Below are 19,170 nucleotides of genomic sequence, written 5' to 3' on the forward strand. Positions count from 1 at the left end.
GTAATGATTAATAAAAAAATATCATTGCCATGCTGATATTTCTTTCTTTTCTTCCCCAGCATATGGTCCGAAAGACCCAAAAGTTTGTTTGTTTTCCTTTTGCTGTTGTTGTTTTGTTGGAGTTTGCTTTTGTTTGTTTGCTTGTTTGTTTTCTAAATGGGAGGATGGGGGAAATCAAGCATTTTATTCACTGGTGTTCTAAAGAGGCCGTTGCTTTACAGTTCTTTAATATAATAATGTTTTAAACTCATTCTGCCTTAAGCATACAAGTAATTTGCTCATTCCAAGTGGTTTCTGAGCAATATATATTCTTCTGTACTTTCCTAATAAAGGAGTTGTTGAACCCTAATTTTAAAAGTCCTGGCAACTCTGCCTGCTGTAGAAAGCAAACCTCAGTCCACTGGTCATTCTGAATTCGGGTCCCTTCAACAAACCCATTCCTCAAGAATGTCTCGTTTGTTTTCTTTTTAATTTGATATTCAAAAACCTCAGATGATGCAGATTTCTACTTGTTTGATACAACATACATTCTTAAAGCAATTATACCCTTTTTTATTAGAATCATAATCACCTGAACTTGATATTTTAATGCCAAATAATTTATAATTTTACTCATGAACTTTCAGCTCCTTCTCTTTGTCCTAGATACTTTTTCCTACAGTACATGGACAGTTTGACCAAATGTACATAAGGAAAAAAATAAAAAACTATATGGATCAAAAGTATATGAAAATTTTTTCAACAGTTTGTCTCAATTCTCAATTGAGTTTCCTAATACTGTTGTGGTCATATGGCCTACAGCCATATGTAGCTGGTTTGTTTCATAGATAGTTGTCCTTTTCATTATTTTTCTCCATTTAACCTGGACAAAGTGACAGATGCATTCTGTTTTTAAATCATTTGAACATCTTACTAAAGTAAATATTTTATTTTTTTTCCAGTTGTGGTAAATCATTTTGAGATTCAACTATTTGCTGAATTACTGACTAGATTTAGTGTATGTTGCAGTCTTTTTATCTCTTCTTCTTGCCTAAGAAGAGACAGAACCAGAATGATAGTCCAGTAAGGAGTTTGAGTGAAAGGATTTCAAAAGTAGTTTAAGATTAGTTTCAGAATGTTCTACTTTTCTGCTTGTCAGACAGTTGTCTAGTCTAGAGCAAATTCACAAATGCGTTAACAAGAGGAATGGAATTTGTACTTTATCTGAAAGGCATTTTTGAATTTAATTGAGGATTACTTGCAGGTTTACCATTTTTTTTCCTAAGTATCAATCTATTCAGACTACTTAATTATTATTCAGGTTTAAGAAATTCTTCACAGGAGTTTTTTTTCTTAAAACTTAAAGTAAACAAACTCGGTCAGGAAACTTTATCAGTTGCTATTGTATTAGAAACTTGTTTCAGATTTTATCAGTACACTGTACACAAGAAATCTTTTATGGCAGTTTTTAGATGTAGACTTGAAATTTTACATAAATTAATCAGCATTTTTAGATATTGAATACTGAAGTTTAACTTTCAAGTGTTTTCTTTAATTGTTTGTTAATAGATTAAGTCCTTAAAATGGAATGGGATGATCAAGGAATTAGGCACAACTGGTACAGTTCTGAAGTTCAGATATGTCTGGCTTTGCTTTCAGGCAAAAAAATGAGTTTAAATTACTCATTTCTCCTTGGTTTTGCGCAGCTCCACAGATGATAATTCTTCTTTAGCAATAAATCTATAGACTTCACCTTGTAATATGTTCAGGCATCTCTTAACTGATAGTACATATTACACTAATTTTTTGTTGTTTACCTGTGAAGGGACTGATATTTGAAGATTTGTTAATGTTAATTAATTTATGGGAGAAGAAAGTTCTGATTTAATTGATTTAATGTGAAACAAATGAAATAAAGAATTAAAAGATACTTCTATATGTTTTCATACCTGTATAGTACTTGTTTCTGTTAAGTCTGAAGCTGCGAATATCATTGGTAGTTTGCAGTAATACATCACTTGTATAGCACACATTATTACTCTGGTACAGGTCTGGTGTCTGTTTTCTTTCAAAATCCACCGTCAGGAGGCGTTGTTTGATTTCCCCTTTCACTTTGGAAAATCTGGGACAACCGCTAACTAATAAGAGTTCATCTGTGGAACTGTCATATTATGTTATTAGTAGAAGATTCAGATATAATACTTTCCACAAAATAGAACTTTTTTTATTTTTTTAAGTGTGCTCTTCCTCTTTCAGCTGTGCAGTTAGAATACACAATAAATCAGAATACAATAGCAAATTTCAGTTAGAAGGAACCAACAACCTGCTCTTTCATCTATTAATTTTTTTTAAAAGAAAAGAAATATGCTTTTTTTACTGAGGTGAAAGTTTTGTCTAGATGCTTAAGTGGCAATAGGACAAGATAAAACAAGGGGATGCAGTAACAAAGCAGCTTTTTATTTTTTTTATTTTTATTTTTATTTTTTAATTCAGGAAGGATTTATATGCTTATTTGTGTGTTTTCTAACTGCAAGGACTTTCATTTCCCAGATCTCTAAAATTTATAGACCGATGGAGAGAAAAAAATGTTAGATAAAATAAGAATACAAATGCTTCTTGGACCCTAGAGAAAATAATTTACTTCCTATCTTTGACTAAATTAGACATGAATATTTACATACTATGATATTGTCAAAATGCAAACAGTCTTTGAAATTTGAAGAATTTCAGTCTCCAACTGCATTACTTCTTTAGGCCAGGAAACCACTCTGACATGGGAAAATAGATTATCATCTCCAGTGTTTTCTTTACTGACAAGGTAGAAATACTGACACATAGCACTTCTTAAAGAACAAGGAAGAGTATAAATATGTTTGGTAACAGAAAACTGGTCATTTTTCTAGGCTTTCCTTTCCTTTACTTTTTTGAGTCATAACTAAACAAGCTCCATCGAGGAGGTGGGAAATCCAGATTGGAATATTTTGCTTGCCAAAGTCAAGTGAAAGGCTGTAATTGTTTCAGCAGACAAGTACACACATCTCAAACTCAGAATTGATTCTCCCTTTTTGGTGAGTGGTCAACAGAATGAAAAAAGATTACGTGATATTTGTGAGTGACCTCTCTCTCTGTGACTATGTGGTGTACTCTGGATGACATAACTAAATTTCTCCCTGAACTTTACCTTACTGTGACTTGCACTGCATGATTTTCAAAGGAACTGGACAAGAGTAAGACACAACTGATCTGAATCGTTCTCCATCTTTGGAGATGCCAACAAACATCTTAATTTCCAACATCCTTCATCATCATCATAGAACAAATCCTGACATTAGCTGAAACGTATGAGACTTAGTAGCATCAGGAGAAATCATTATCAACATTATGAGACCAGGAAGACTACTGCTGTTCTGTAAAATGCTCTAAATTTGTGAGAACTGGCAGAATTTGTCATTCCAGAATACCTTCACACCAGTGGAGAGGAGTTAACTGATCTTGGAAATCCAGCATACTGTTACAATACCTCTGTTTTTTGTTTTTGTTTTGTTTCTGTTTTTCTTTCACACATCAATAAGAAGACCAAAAATAGTGTTTCTGTATTAAAGTGTCCTCTGTCAGTAGGCTTGACTAGTTTTGAGCTAAGCAAGTGAAAAATGCAGTATGTTAAGTGCATGAGAGATGTGTGAAAGGCCTTTAAAGAGCATCCTGTGTTTAAATGCCTTCCTATTAAATGGAAAAGGCACAGATTAATTGATTTAGGAAAGATTCCATTGAAACTTAAGTCTTTTTCTGATTGAGATAGTTTTATTATTTGGTTTTGAGAGGTGAAATACATGAAATAGGATTTTGCATAAAATATTATGAAGATACTTTAAAGGAAGATTTTAATAGAAACAAACAAATTAGCAAAGGATTTAATATTTGCAAATTGAGATGCTTCAGTGAAGTTTGTTGGACAAGCATGAGCTATTTATGCTTATCATTTGAATATCAACTTACAATCCCCTGAGTTTCTGGAATGCCTCATTGTAGTTGAAACTAGGAGGTGGGTTACTAAAAGAGAATGATGGTACATGTGTTAAATCTATCACAACACTGCAGGAATATCCAGCAGTATTGATATTGAATTGATTTGCCTTGAAATTAGATAATAAATTCAGTCTACCTAATGGTTATTCACTTGAGTATCCTACAGAGGGGAATATACAGCCTCTATGTGTCATAGCTCCAAGTAAGGTAATTCATAAAGAAAATACCTTGTTCTGGGTTATCTACCTGTTCTGTAATGTTAAAAAGATTTCAGCACTTCAGTTATATGGATATCAATAAAAATAAAATGGAAAATCTGAATGTAGATTGGCACAGGAACTATATAAGGTAGTTTCTGTCTTCTGCTTATTTGTGTGTCACAAAAATTGCTAGTAATATCTTACCTACAATTTTCTTTCAGATAGTAACCAAGTTTGATCAACATAGAAATGCTAAGTACCATTATTTTGCGCAGAATTATCTCAGTGCAGAATTAAACATAAAGGGGATTGATAGGCCTATGAACTTGTTAATGAAACCACATCCTGTCTTTGTGACAGCATAGACTTCAGGTAGCATCAGTCACTTGACATTTTCCTGTAGCGTACTGTTCTTTCCAGTTAGCTCAGAAAAGAACATCTGTACAGTATGTGAAATCCACTGGTGGTCAGGAATGAAGAAGGAGACAAAGAAGATCAGGGAATTGGGTATACCTGCATTCAGAATTGGTGGCAAAATTAAAGTTAACGAATGATAGCCCTGGTTGTGGATATCAGGAGGTTTTCATCATTACTCTTTATGCTGTGGCTGCTCTGAGTAGTTAGAATTCAATTCCAAAAACCATCATTTCACTCCCTGTTGTTTTACATGGGAAAGTGATTGGGTGCTTATGGAAAATTACTTTCAGAGTTTTTCTCAGACTTCGAATGCAGCAGATGACTTGAGAAAGAAAAAGACAGGCAAGCAGTGCTTTAGGAAGAACATCTGAAGACTACTCATAGTGTGGGCTTAAAATCACAAAGAAAGGATTTAAAAATTATTCTAATGTAGTGTTAAATCTTTGAAATGCAATGTGGGGACTGAACTTCTAAATAGGATGAAGATGGATGCCTCCTGAGAATTTTCAAAAGTTTAACTGTAAATAAGATTCAGCTATCAGGTGCTGCTGAAAACCCAGTAAAATAACAATACAAATTTTTGAGCACTCATATTACTTTAAAGGTCTGTGCTCCATGTGCATATCCTTCTAAAATCACTAAAAATGAGTCACATGAGCAAAGACTGTTCCCTGAAGAAAAAGTTCAGTTAAATTATTTCAATTCCTCAAGCTCATGTAAGTAGCTCCCCTGAGTTCAGTAGGACAGTTTTTTGTAAAGAGCAAGAGGAGTGTTGCAGGGGTAATGATGGCCAAAATGTTGCTTGGATGGAAAAGTGGCCAGGACCTCACAGTATATGGATGTACAAAAATATCATATTTTTACAGGTCTTATTGTAAGAAGTGAAAAGGGAAAAAGTGACATCAGAGGATTTGTACCATTCCAGAGACAACTTCATTGCTGCGCTGGTAATTCTTTATGATGCTTCATTACAGATTGCACATAGAATAACATTATGAAGTTGCTGTCTCTCCATTGCTGCTAGCGCAGCTCAGAAAAGGTTAAATGGGCAACTGCCAGGCTATATGGTTCTGTCTCCCAGGAGAAAACTCTGGACATGGGAGCATGGAAAGTAGTTAATCTCCCTTTTGCCTTTTCTCTTTCTCTTCATACACAGACTTCACATCTGTTCCAAAACATGCATGACAGCTGCATAGATATACTGTTCCCTAGCAATAAACTTCCACTTTCTCAGGACAAGCTCAAACATTTCATGTCACTTTGTAAACAGTGTTAAAAAAAATATGAAAGCAACTACTGTTCTTTTAGCCTGCTTATTCACTTAAGTCCATCTCTTCCTCCCCCAACAAATCCTAACCTAAATCATATTGTACATGGCAAAGTGCAAGTTTTGCATAGACAAGAATTAAAGAAAATCTGAGCTAGTATATTTGAACTATTATATTTTTGTGTATTTGAAAGCAAATGTGAGTAGCCTAAGATATTTTCTTTCATGCTTTATACAAAATGAAGACAAAATTAGAAACTGCAGTAGAACTGAAAGCTGCTTCTAAGAGGTAGCATTAAGCATATGATAATACTGGTTATTTAAAGTTTGGATATCTCTTGTACAACAATATATAAAATACATAACAGTATTACACCTGTACTCTTTAATAGTAGTAGTAGTAAATAATAGACGCATTTACAAGCATTATTGCTTCTTGCATTAAAGGTCAATAGAGAAGCTCCCATGTGTTAGGTGTTGTATAAAGCAAATGATCTTGGTTTTCTAAGTAAACAAAGCTGATTCAAACCTTTTTCTTGTTTATCCTCAAAGAAATTCTCATCTCAGAGGCCATTTTAAAGTAGAGATGAGAAAGTAAAAATAACAAGTCCTTGAAAATTTCATAAAGTGGTGAAGGGAAAATGAGAAGGAACTGGATTGCAGCTTTTGATCCATAAGTGCTTGTCCAAGTTTTTGTTCAGAGAAAGCACAGCTGGTATACTATCTCATTCAGATAATGGTGTATGTACACACATACACATGTGTGTATGGAAAACATACAGTCATAAGACCAAGGTAGTATTAGGCTCACCAAACCCAAGTGGTGTACTGTGGAATGTAGAGAGCAGGGCAATAACTGCACAAATCACTATATTCAAAGTTGAAATACTGTTATTTGCAGGATATGGTGCTTTTGCATGCCTGTACTGCAGAAGTTTTTTCTAGAAAGAAACATCCTAAGAGTAAATAATAAGTAGAAACTATGGCACAAGAATGTAATCATGCAATTCTTCAAGATACACTTAGGTGCTAGATGTCAGCTCTAAATGCTCCTTACATGACTGTGGGTCATCGTCAGTGCTTTAAACACTTTCTAAAAGACATATTTTTTTTTTTCATATTGCTACAAGTACAACCTGGTAAACGCTTCAGCAGCAAATCTGCAGTTCTTGATCCTTTGTGGGTATGAAAGTTATAGGATTTGGTAGCAGCAGAGATGATAACATCATCCATTATGGCAACATCTTTCTTTCATCCTGGTTATAAAAACAAGTTGTTTTTTTTTTTTTAAAGTTAAATGGGTTAACTTTTTTTTTTTTTGCAAGCTCTACCTGAAAAACAAAGGCTAAATAATTCTTTTTCTTGTAAATTAAAAATATAAATAAAATGATGCATCATCAATAACTGTTGGCTGTTGGCTTAAAGCACTGTCAGACATTTGACCTTTACTTTTTTCATTATTTCTTGATGACTAAATTCTGACCCATGAACCAAAGCACCTACAGTATTCAGAGTTTCTGAATGCTAATCAAAGACTGATGGGGAATGAAAGGGTTACCATAAAAATAAAAATAAAATGTTCCCACATTCTCTCACTTTGGAGAGCATGCTTGATATATAGGATCAGCCCAGTTGAAAGAGATCTGTACATGAGAAGCTGGGAACAGAATGTTCAAGCAACTCTGCCCCAGTACATAGAGAGGTATAAATAAGCTGAGTATCCTGTCTTTTAATTTCCTTCTCCTTTGTCATATTCCTTTGCTAGTCCCTCTCCTTCCATTCTGCGTTTTGTGTTTATTTTTTCATAGTACTTATTCATGAAGTGCCATTTAAGAAATGTCAGTTTTAGACCTTGTTACGTGTGACCTTAACTCTGATTCTGTCACTGAAAAGTACAGTGAAGCTTCAGTTACAGTCTTAGAGTATTGCTTATATGCTGTGACATTTTGTTGAAGTGCTAAATGAGTAAAGGTAGGCACGTGTTTGCATCAAGAAGTCTGTTTAAAATGACCAAAAATGAAAGAAAGACACAAGTGAAAACTTGTGTGAGTTTGCTTTGTACAAGCAGTTACCAACTTTACCTCTATGCTTATTTGGGCTCTAGTGAGGTACAATAGGTCATTGTCCAAACCTAAAGATTGGGTAGAGATGGAGGTAGGAAAGGCCAGCTGTTTTCCTGAGTTTGTTTTGAGGATGGATAGGCTGCATTAGCCTCTCAGGGACAACGTCTTAAAGTCACTCTAACAATTAACTTTCAGTGAGGAGAAACAGTACCACATGCAGAGAAAGAGAAAATTTTTCCTCTGTCATTGCATAAGGTAGTTACCCACAGACTAGACATGTTGTCATCCTGTGAAAAATCTCTTTACCATGTCGGAGAAATTGAAGATCAGAAACAGTCTTGCATTTGCTTAAGAAATTTGATACAAGGAAGCTTCAAATGCACGGAGAAGACATTTGAGGAAAGAGAACACCCTGGGCTGAAACAAACCTTTTGGTAACTGGAACAAATACCTTTATCCTGAGTTAGGTCTCACAGCATCATTGACCTTATATTTCATTAAGGCTTCAGAGCAGCAGAAGACATTGGACTGGGATACAAGTCTGTGCTACTGGAACATGGTATTGGATCAGAAATGCTTAATGAGAACAGACAAGTGTGGTCTTTTGGTGATATGTACGTATTTGCGGATTTTTACATTTTTTCCTGGGGGTCCAGGACCTAAAGGCACAAGCATTGCTCTTTTGGCAAATACGGTGTCTTAGCAGAGTTCCTTAGATAGGGAACTGCTGCGACATACAGTATAATTCCCAGCATTACATAACTACAAGAAGTGACATATATATTAAAAAAAAAAAACAAACAGCACTCCTCAAACTGAAAGAATGAGACATGCTAAGAGAGATGATACATTTTTCTCTGTACAGCTTGAATCCTTGGTGTTGAAACTCCTTTCTGCTTGAGCATTACTTTCCTGTTTCATTGCCATGTTATTATAAGAGTTGCATTGCCAAACCATCTGAATGAATATGCTAAATTGCATGGTAATTTTGTAAGTAGAATTAATTTCCTTATTAGGGGACAACAAAAAAGCAGATATTTAACAAGATAGACTGAATTTTCCCTTTAAGAAATTCTTGCTTTCGTGTATTGTTGTGATAAACAAGTGCTAAAGAGGTTCTCCTCAACTACCTGTTTTCTGACATTATATCACTCAGAATGGTTGAAAGATTTTTTTTCTGTGCTGCATTATATTTTTCAGTCAATATATCAAATATGTTGGTTTACAAACAGCTCCTTAAAAAACTTCTAAAAGTCTGGTTTTAATTTTCATTTTTCTTTCTTTCATAATATCCTTTCTCCACATTAGAAAAATGGCAGGAATAAAGGAAACTATCATAAAAGTAGAATAAAAATGTTTTCTTGTGATTTTAATGATTTTCTAACAGAAAAGGTAAACTAAAAGTATCAAAGTATTAAAAAAAATCAAATTCTAGACTTTCTTTTGTTTTTTCTCCAAAGAAAGCAGAGAAAAATGAGCTTTTGCACATGGAGACTTAAAATGAGACCTCCTACACTGGGTTTTCTTTTTATATGGAACAACAAATAGCTGATACACTGAGTGTCCTTTTTTATTTAATTTTTTTTTTTTTTTCAAAGTTTCAATCTAGACTTCTCCATGGGTTTTTGCACCAAAGATATTTTGGAACTGAATTTTCTCTGCTGTAAACTTCATTTGCCTCTTTCAAGCTAGGTTAGGCCAGCTACAGTTTTAACCCAAATCTGATGTAATAAAAAACGTTAACATTTTCATCCTGCTGTTCTTCTCAGACAAAAGGTGTACAAATGGCTCCTATGCAAAATTTGCTCCAGTTTGGATCATTACATTCAGGCAAATGACAATTCAGAATTGATCCCTTTCTAGTGTTTTTAATGAGCTATGTAATATAATACTTTAATTGTTCTTTAGAGTATCAAGCATAAAAAAGAATTTTAAAAGAACATTAACAGAGCAGTTACTGTTTTCTGTGAAAAGTAATCTAGTGAAGAGACTTTTTTCTTTATGGCTTGTGTTTATTTGTGTTAGTAAGTAGATTCAGATGCCTGTATATGCTCTAGTGATATTCATTTCCCATGCGAAATGAAAAAGATCAGGTCACGACTTTGCTACTGTGCCTGCACCTACATGGAAATTCCTTTGTTTTTGTTTGAATTAAAATATTATATTGTAGTTCACAGCTGAAAACTCTGAGCTTCTCATTGAAATTTATTTTTCTTACTGATGTTTTTTCTTACTTTCTATTTTTCTTTTCAAAATGTCAAAAAAAAAAATCCTTAAGGAAGAATGGATTAAAAAATTTCAATTTGTTTACTTATCAGAATAATGTATAGTGTTTTTCAGACAACAATGTAATAAACTTCACAAAGACTAGAAAGGCAACTTCATATGATTTCAGTATAACTTTTAGAAAAAACTTTTAGGATACTATAGATGCTTCCATAACTTAAAGAAGAATAACTGAGGATATAAACTTTCATCTGTATCTCTGGGAGAAAATGGTGAGGGCCAGTGGAATATCCAGTCAAATTCATGCGATTTTATTAATATAAAACCCAAAAGGAACTGGAAACTACGAGAAGGGCAGGAGGGGTCAGAAGTCTGTTGATCATACCAAAATGCATCCAAATGAATGTTAGGATCTGTAAATTCAAATTGCAGGCTTCATTTAAAAAGAAAATTAACTTATTTTGTCACTTGAAATAAGAAAACAATTTTATTTTAAAAGGTAAGAGTTCAATATTGACCTCACTGCAGACAAAGGATGCTACTGTTTCTATGCAACATTTATTAACGCACATAAATGGTAATGGGCAGGCCCACCTTGCAAACACTATGCAGTCAACAGGAGCAGAAATTAAACTGAAGAAAGACAAGACAGACTTAATACGAAATCGGTATTGTGTTAGGAAGTGGAAATACCATTCCTGGTAGGGGAACAGGCTGGAAGAAAGTCAGGAAATACATTTATGGGAGAACAAAACAAAGGAAGCAGGAGGGCAAGCAGAGGTGACTTTTTTATTTTTTTCCCATTGGTTTCCCTGGGAGAAGCATCTGGACTGAGTCCCCCCATGTAACTCTATTTTTGTGTGGGTGATGGTGGTTATTTGTGCTTCCTGCAGATGTAGTCCAAGCAGAGTATGAAGCACCCTACTGCGCCAGGGCAGCATCTGGGAAGCAGGAGAGACTGGGGTATGTGAAATAACATGCAGCTGGTCAGTAAATTTGGCTACAAAAGCCCTTCCACTTTCCCAGAAGAAACTTTTCTGCTTCGTAGGGTGAACCCCCAGTACTTTTACTGCTACTTGGGTTGCAAAGGTACCGTCCTCCCACGCTCTTGACAGTCCACCAGGCTTATGAAAAAATAACTTGCTTGTTAATCATACTCCTATCTTTGTTTTTTATTCATTATGGGCTCCAGGTCAATAACAATGTAGAATAAACAGCATAAACTTTTTCACAACATTTACAAAAGCATAAGATATGCCTATGTAAAGAAGGACATAAACTTGAATATTTAGAAGTATGTTATATATTGACAATAAAGATAAGTTAGTAAAATAAATTCTACTTTCGATATTGTCAACCATCTTACCATCTTATGCAGACTTCAGAAGTAGGCGATTTCATATTTACCATAGTAATGCTTATATGAATTCGTATTCTTATTAATTTCAGAGTTGAGGGGATCTTAAACTATCGTCTTTGCTTTACAAAGCCATCCATTGTTGCAAATGCTTTTGAATTATGTGCAGAGGCAACATATGTTTCAAAAGGTGATTTGTCATATAAAGAATTACACCTGTAGGTTTCAAAACTGCAGATTTTCTTGAGCCAATAACCATGAGATATATTACCATAACACAATGCTGTTAGTATTTGTGAATGTTCTTGCACTAGTGCTGTCCAGGGTCATTATGGGTTTTGAGATATCCTGATATTTCTAAAGAGCACAAAGCAACCTTATTTCCTCAATTTCTGGTGTAAAAAGCTGGTAGATGACAAAAACATATAACATAAACCATAAGTTTCAAAGTGAAGGCAGATGGGAGGTGGCAGAAATAGATGAAAAAACATAAGGGCTGGAATATAATACTGAAGGTTGGTTTGGAGGAAAGCAATTCAAGAGAATAAAAGAAATGGAAGGATTTGTGATACCAGTTGTGCACTGTGAGGGTGGTTGTAGGTAAAGAAGAAATCTATTGCCAACCCTGTAATTCAGATTAACCCGTGTCTGGGCTGTAGGCGTCTGTGAATGACAGCAACTGCAAAGGTGCAGACCCTGGTAAGGCAATTTTTTCCCAGATACTCCGATAAAGTAAGTCTTTATATACTTCTCCAGTAACTCAAGGACAACACATCAGTGCTTTTTATGTTAGAATTAATGTGTCAATAGTTCAGTTCTCAGCATGAACATCTGTGCACAGCCAAACCACTATAGAAGGAAAATAATTGCAATGGCAAAGAGTCCAGATTGTCTCCTTCTCTCTCCCTCTCTCTCCTTCTCTCTCTTTTTAAAAATCCCTATTATAAAATAAAAAAAATAATCTATAAGCAGATAAATAACATAATGAAGAATACTTTTATGAGACCATTTTAATGATAGGGGGGCAATGAGGCTCCTTTATGAGAGTGGCTTTAAAAGATAACCAGTGATGTCGGGGTGACTGTATAAATATAGGAATGACCAAAGTGTTTAAGCTATAGTCTGTTTCGGTTCCTGGGAATTAGCTTGTCATGTTCATCTGAAAGTGTTTTTATCACCTATTAACAAATCTTCACAACTCTAACTGTCTAATCAGTCTGTCATGCAGTGGAAAACAATTGTTTCAATGAACATTTATGTTGACAATTCAAGAGAAAAAATATTTGGATAGTTTCCCTTCAGCAAACTTGCTTTGTCCAGTGTTTTAAAATAGACCTTCAGAGCAAACTATTTTTAATTCACACTTTTGGCAAGCCTCTTGCTGCTAATGAAAGACTGATTCTTCAAATATGCAAGTGTAAAACTGTTAACTGTGTTGTCATGAATATTTCTCATTGCAGCAGAGAGATGAGAGACTAAGTGAAAATGAAGAAAATTAAGAAAAAAAAAAGAAAAGAAGGAACAAAAATCCAGAGTGAGTTCTGTGGAAATTTAAAAGGTTTCTGGGCTACTTATGTGCAAATGAAGGCATTTAATTGTAAGGTGTGTTCAGTGATAAATGGTAACAAAAATATGCTTGAATAAATTCCCCATTATAAAATGAGAAATTATGTCATGACTTTGCCCTTTTCATTGCTCCTTGAGAAAGGTGAACCTCTCTAAAAAATTTGTACCATCAGAACTTCAAGTCTTTTGCTAATGAACTGAGCAACTGAGAAAACAGCATCTCTGCAATTAATATAAACGCAAATGCTTGGCTTTCTGGCAAAAAAAAAAAAAAAAAGAACAATGAAGAAAACTTTCTAAGTTATTAATGCAATACCTGAATAAACTTCCTAAAACAAAAAATCCATTTTATAAGTAATTCATTCCAGCAAAGAAGAAGTCAGCACTACTATAAAGTATACAAAAAAAAAATAATGCAACTTTTTTCTCAATAGGTAGAAGATACGAAGCATACACTTACTTACAGTACATCTTACCATACATATGTGAGTACATTCAGGGTATGGCTTTCTTTAGTTCAGAGAAAAAAAACCCAAAACAACAGAAATACCCAATCCCAACTCTAAATGTCAACCTATGACAAGCTTAGGATTTGTAAGCTCAAAGTACAAAAAGGTACAACCTATGAGGTGCTACTAAGTGTTGGCAAGGCACCATGTTGCCAGTCTTATCCCTGTGCAATAATTGGAATGTTTGCCAGATGAAAATGCTCACATTCTGCTGCTAAGGTTATGCTTGCAACTGTGATGGTCTCTGAATACAAGAACAGCTGGGGCAAAGTTGGATGTTTCATTAGCCCACACGACACAGTTGGAGAAGTTCTAGGTTCCTAGCTCTTTTCACATATTTGTAAAGATGATATCCTGGATACACAGCCCTGCCCTAAACAGCAGGAAATAAAAGAAAAAAAAAAGCACAGCAGTCTCTCACAGTCTTTTCCAGAGCAAGTACTTCTTGTTTTCACACCAAACAAGCCACCTAAGAATGCAGACTGTATCTGTGGCCAAGAGGTACCTCTTGACATTTCTACCTCTAGCATTACAAGGCAATAATCTTGAAAAATCATTAGTTTAGAAAGCAAGTCCTTAGTACCATTGTGCAACACCTTTCAACTTCTGCGAGTTTTCTATCAGTGGTGCAACTCGCTTGTGTGGTAGATAGCAGTCATCCCAAATAAAAGAATATTTATCTGAAAATGTTGTAGTTGCACTGACTGCTTGAATGGAAGCGTAAAGTGACCTTCAGCCAACATTCCATTGTTCAGAAAAGTTGCCATTAGTATTTATCTACCTACTGTGATGCTGGGAAATGTACTGGGAATGCTGCCTGTTTATCTTCATTCACATATGTTCTAATTTGCATTAATATATGTAGAAAGGTCACTGGAAAGATGATTTTTATTAGTAAGACTAGATTCAAGTGAAGGTGTTTCTAGAAAAAGAGAATTTGTTTTGATTCAGTACTGTTTTCTACAGTGTATGTGGAGTAGACTCTCAAATATCAAAGTAATGTTTTATCAATTATTTACCCATAGTAAATTTTTTGCCTCCCTCAGTATATAAAATACCACAATGGTCCCTTTAAGATGAAGATATTAAACTATAAGCTGCATCTGCAGGAATAGTTTACAGAACTCATTGTATGACTGCAGTAGTTTTATTCCAAGAGCACGTATTGCAGATAATCTTTAAATTTGCTGAAAGTGCTTGACTATGGAATATAATAAAAATCAATTGTAGAAAAGGAAATCAACCGCAGCATTGCATAAAAATCCTTGCTTTGGAAAGCCAAGATTTTATTGTCTTGCTGTAGGCAAGGAATAATGTTGGCAGTGGTAAGTTCTGGGTTGCAGTAAGTTATATTCTTCTTTATAAACAGATGCAAATAGTGATGTCTCGGACTAGATGATATTAGTCTAGGTAAATCACAAAAAAACCCTTATAAAAAAGAGATTTGAATAGGTCATGCAAAATTAATATCAAATTTCCTGTCATCTACCTCATTACCTTGTTATATGACTTGTATTAAAAGCAGTGAACCAAAGAATCAGTAACACGGGCCTTTGCCTTTTCTGCAGTGCTGCAGATACACATATCACACAATTTATACAGAAATTATGTATGTTGAGTATTCTTTCCTGGAGTATAAGTGCATCAGACTAGAAATTATGACTTTATGATGATACCTCAGGTTCTGCTTTTTGAAATTCGCCATGAAAACCAGTGTTATTAAGATGCAGGACTGGAGGATATCACAAAGAGTATTCTTGTTTGTGCATTATTGTTAGATAAGACTGTATATCTACATTTATATACATATATATATACATCTATACATTTTACATGTATAGCCATATAAACCTGTGAATACATAAACTGCTAGTTGCAAAGATATGGAAACTGTACATGACTGTATGTCAATAAATAGAAATATTAAAAATATTAAAAACTAGTCCACTAGAGGTTGCCCAGTTTAAAAAAAAAAAAAATTTATAAGGCAAAATATTTTGATTACTGGTCTTCTTAAAAATATATTAATGGAACATGTAGTGTTTTGCTGAGATTATAATTCAAATCCAACTCTGGCAACAGATAGTCTTTCTGAGCAACACCATTAGAATTAATGGAATAACTGGAAAAGACTTGTAGACCGGAGGAGCCACTGGTTTCAGTGGTGAAGCTGCTTTAATAATCCCTGGAACTACTCGAACTGTACCTGTGCAATCAACCCCATATGTATTTCTACTCAATTATTTGTGGGGCTACATCACAAAACAGGTAAGAAAAGATCATCTAAGTAAGTGTTGGATTGTTCAACTTGTTTTGGCTGAGCTGTTTTTGTTGTTTCAGTCCCTCTGAGAACTATATTGTTATGGCAAAGAAAGGTATAAGATGGAGTCATGGAGGACCAGAAACTTCTGTATCTACCCTTGCTAAAGCCTCCAGACTCTTACAAATCAGTACCCTGACAACAGAACATATATCTCTAAATTTGATTTTGAAGCTGGTATTGTGTTGTTATTCACACTCACTCTTTTTCCAAAACTGGAGAGAATTTCTTTGGTTGATGACTTTAGAACTTAAAACATAGTTGTCGCAATATCACAGCTTGGGGGATGGGGATAATAACTCCACTTTTCAAAAGCAAAGAAAACCCCAAAATTACCTACAATTTTGTTTGTTTCATTTTAGCAGAAAAATGCATACTCTAGTGTACAAGACCAACAATTACAGATACAGAATATTCTTACTGTTGAGGAAAGCCCCTAAATAGCCAAGAAATTTTTAATGAGAATTAAAAGAAATTTCATGCTTTCTTATTGCTGTAGGTAATAAAGAAGACATGGGGAGAAGTTTCTTATTTCTGCTGGATAATTATTTTCACAAGGTATTTTCTTACTACAATTATCAATATACATTATGAAAACCATATACACATTTGTTTAATCAACAGGATCTTCTGAGCTTATCTGCTCTATATACTCATAATGGGGCAACAGTTTCTAAAGATTTGCACAAATGCACTAGCTGGTGACTGAAATTACTCAGAAGTGCCACTATTTGCTATCATTTAGTAGCTCCATTTATCAGTTTACCTGTTTCTAAAACCAGAAATCACATCACCCCTGCTAAACAATGCCACATGACAACTTTAAGAAAAGGTGTAAATCCAGTGAGGTATTACATTCTGCATGCTTGGTTGTTCATAAGAAAGTACACTTATTCATAAATATTGTCTTACTGTATTATTTGTCTTTATAATAAGTGAACATGTGCAAAAGTGAAAACTAGTTTCAGGATACACTGAGAGTTTAATTGTGCTTTTAATCCCTCAGATATTCATCTGTGATATTTTGATGAATTTTCTTTCTTTTTTTTTTTTCATCACCTCACTGCCTTCACTTTTTCCTTCATCTCTCCCTATTTGTGTTTTTTTTCGGTTTTTGTTTTGGGTTTTTTGGGTTTTTTTTGAGGTCAACTGAGTTTGTTCTTTGGAAATAAAAAAGAAATGCATTTTCTCATTTACATTTTGAAAGCTGTGAAATTTATGTTTAATCTCTTATCTTATAACACACTCTCAGTTTACAAATATCTGTAAATAGACCAGGCACAGGTTAATTGGAAAAGAAAGGGAATATTACCTGACTCACACTGAAGATGGACCAACAGTGTGCTCCTGTAGCAAAGAGGAACTAACAGCCTCCTGGTCTGAATTGGGAAAGCATAGCCAGCAGGTCAAGAGAGGTGATCATTCCCCTTTACTCAGACGTCCTTTTCAAGTCCATGTTTCTGATATTTTAATATAAGAGAAAGAGTTTAAAATCACTTGCCAGCTCATGACTGACATTGAAAGCCAAGCACAGTTCCTTAGAAGTTTTGGCTACTCCCTTGGCTATGTGCTTAAATTACGCTATTTTTATGAAATGTTCTTAAAAAAAATAAAATCTTTATTGTTAATGGAAACATCTCTTTTTAAAAGTCTTTGCCACTTCAGGCTTCCTGTTTTTCCACTACATCTGCCTGAAAGGAGGGTGGAGAGAGAAGGGGGCTGGTCTGTTTTCACAAGTATCAAGTGACAGGACAAGACATAACGGCCTCATGCTGCATCAGGGGAGGTGTAGACTGGTAAATTCACTATGTTTTGACTGGGTTTTGTTTGTTTTCTATTTTTTTTCAAATATTAATTAATGTGACTGTCTTTTCCCATGATTAGGAACATGATGATGGCTTTTGTAAAAAGACACCAATTTTCTAATAGGACCTGACTGATACCTGACTATTAACTTGACAATGCTCTGAGTTCTAGTGAGCAAAGCTATGGACAAAGATACTTCTCCTTTGGTGTAGTAAAATTATACCATCACAACCCATAAGAATTCACTTTTAATGTTTTTATAAGGGAAATAGAGCTATATTTGAACATCTGCTTTAGAGTTCCAGCAGTTTCGTTCAAGCCCAGTTTTGATAATGAGGCAACTTTAATTTCCTTTTTAAATGAAATGGAAAGTTACAAATGATAAAATAAGTAAGTATTATTCTCACTCAGTTTTAGCAAAATCTCTGTGCTTTCAGGAAGAAATCCTCAGTATGACTAATGAATATTGTTTTCAGTTGTTTCCTCTTTTGTTTTTAGTGATAAATTGCAAGACATCCAATACATTGAAAGCTGGAGATTACATTGTTTCTGAGAACACTGATATCCATGGTTTAATATCTTATCCTTTACATATTATATTATTCTATAATATAACAGATTGATGTGGAAAAGTCCAATTAGACAATTGACACTATCAAAGTCCTGACAGAAAATGTATGAAGTACTAAACTGTTACTGAACATGAGCTAAGTCAAGAAGGCAAAAAGTATTTCAAACAGGATTTGTTAGCAAAGGAGAAAATTCTTGCACATAAAATACACTGAATGAAAATTTCACCTCTTGGAGACAACAGCTAAAGTTTAAGAATCTGGTGAATGACACAAAAAATTTATTCTGCATGAGGTTTTTTTTCCAGTTGTGTGTTCTGCTTGAGCTATTATTTCAGACATAATCTTGAGACAGGTGTTTTGTTTGACACATTTCCTCACTACTTGATATCTTGCGCATTTATGGTATCACTCAACCAGGGAAATAATGTAATTGTATAATTCAGTCATTTCTCAAGGAAGATTTACTCTCCATATTTTTATAGGCAATATGTAAAATTATTTGTAATAATAGCAAAAAAAGGTGTGCTAATTCCATCATTTAAGTGATACAAAATACAGTTGCATGGCAATAATTCTGAGTCTGAAAAATTATCAAAGTGCAAAAATGTTGTATATTCAATACTTACGCTATGTTTTCCCAATCAGTATTTATTATTTTTGTAGTGGAGAGCTGCTCTGACTGGAAGTTCATTGCCCAGCAGCACCTTTGCTGACATTTTTATTCTAAAGTCCTACTCCAAAGTTTTAGGAAAGTTCAGAAGCTGATTGATGCGACAACTATCATTGCATTCCTCCTGTCTTTCTGCAGTGACTTGTAAGGAAATCATCTGAAGTCTGCTGAAAGCTTATCACTACAATGACA

Source organism: Pezoporus flaviventris, unplaced genomic scaffold (assembly GCF_033815535.1).
Source record: "Pezoporus flaviventris isolate CSIRO_AGI_PZ_B2104156 unplaced genomic scaffold, CSIRO_AGI_Pfla_v1 ptg000050l, whole genome shotgun sequence".
NCBI classification, from domain to species: domain Eukaryota; kingdom Metazoa; phylum Chordata; class Aves; order Psittaciformes; family Psittacidae; genus Pezoporus; species Pezoporus flaviventris.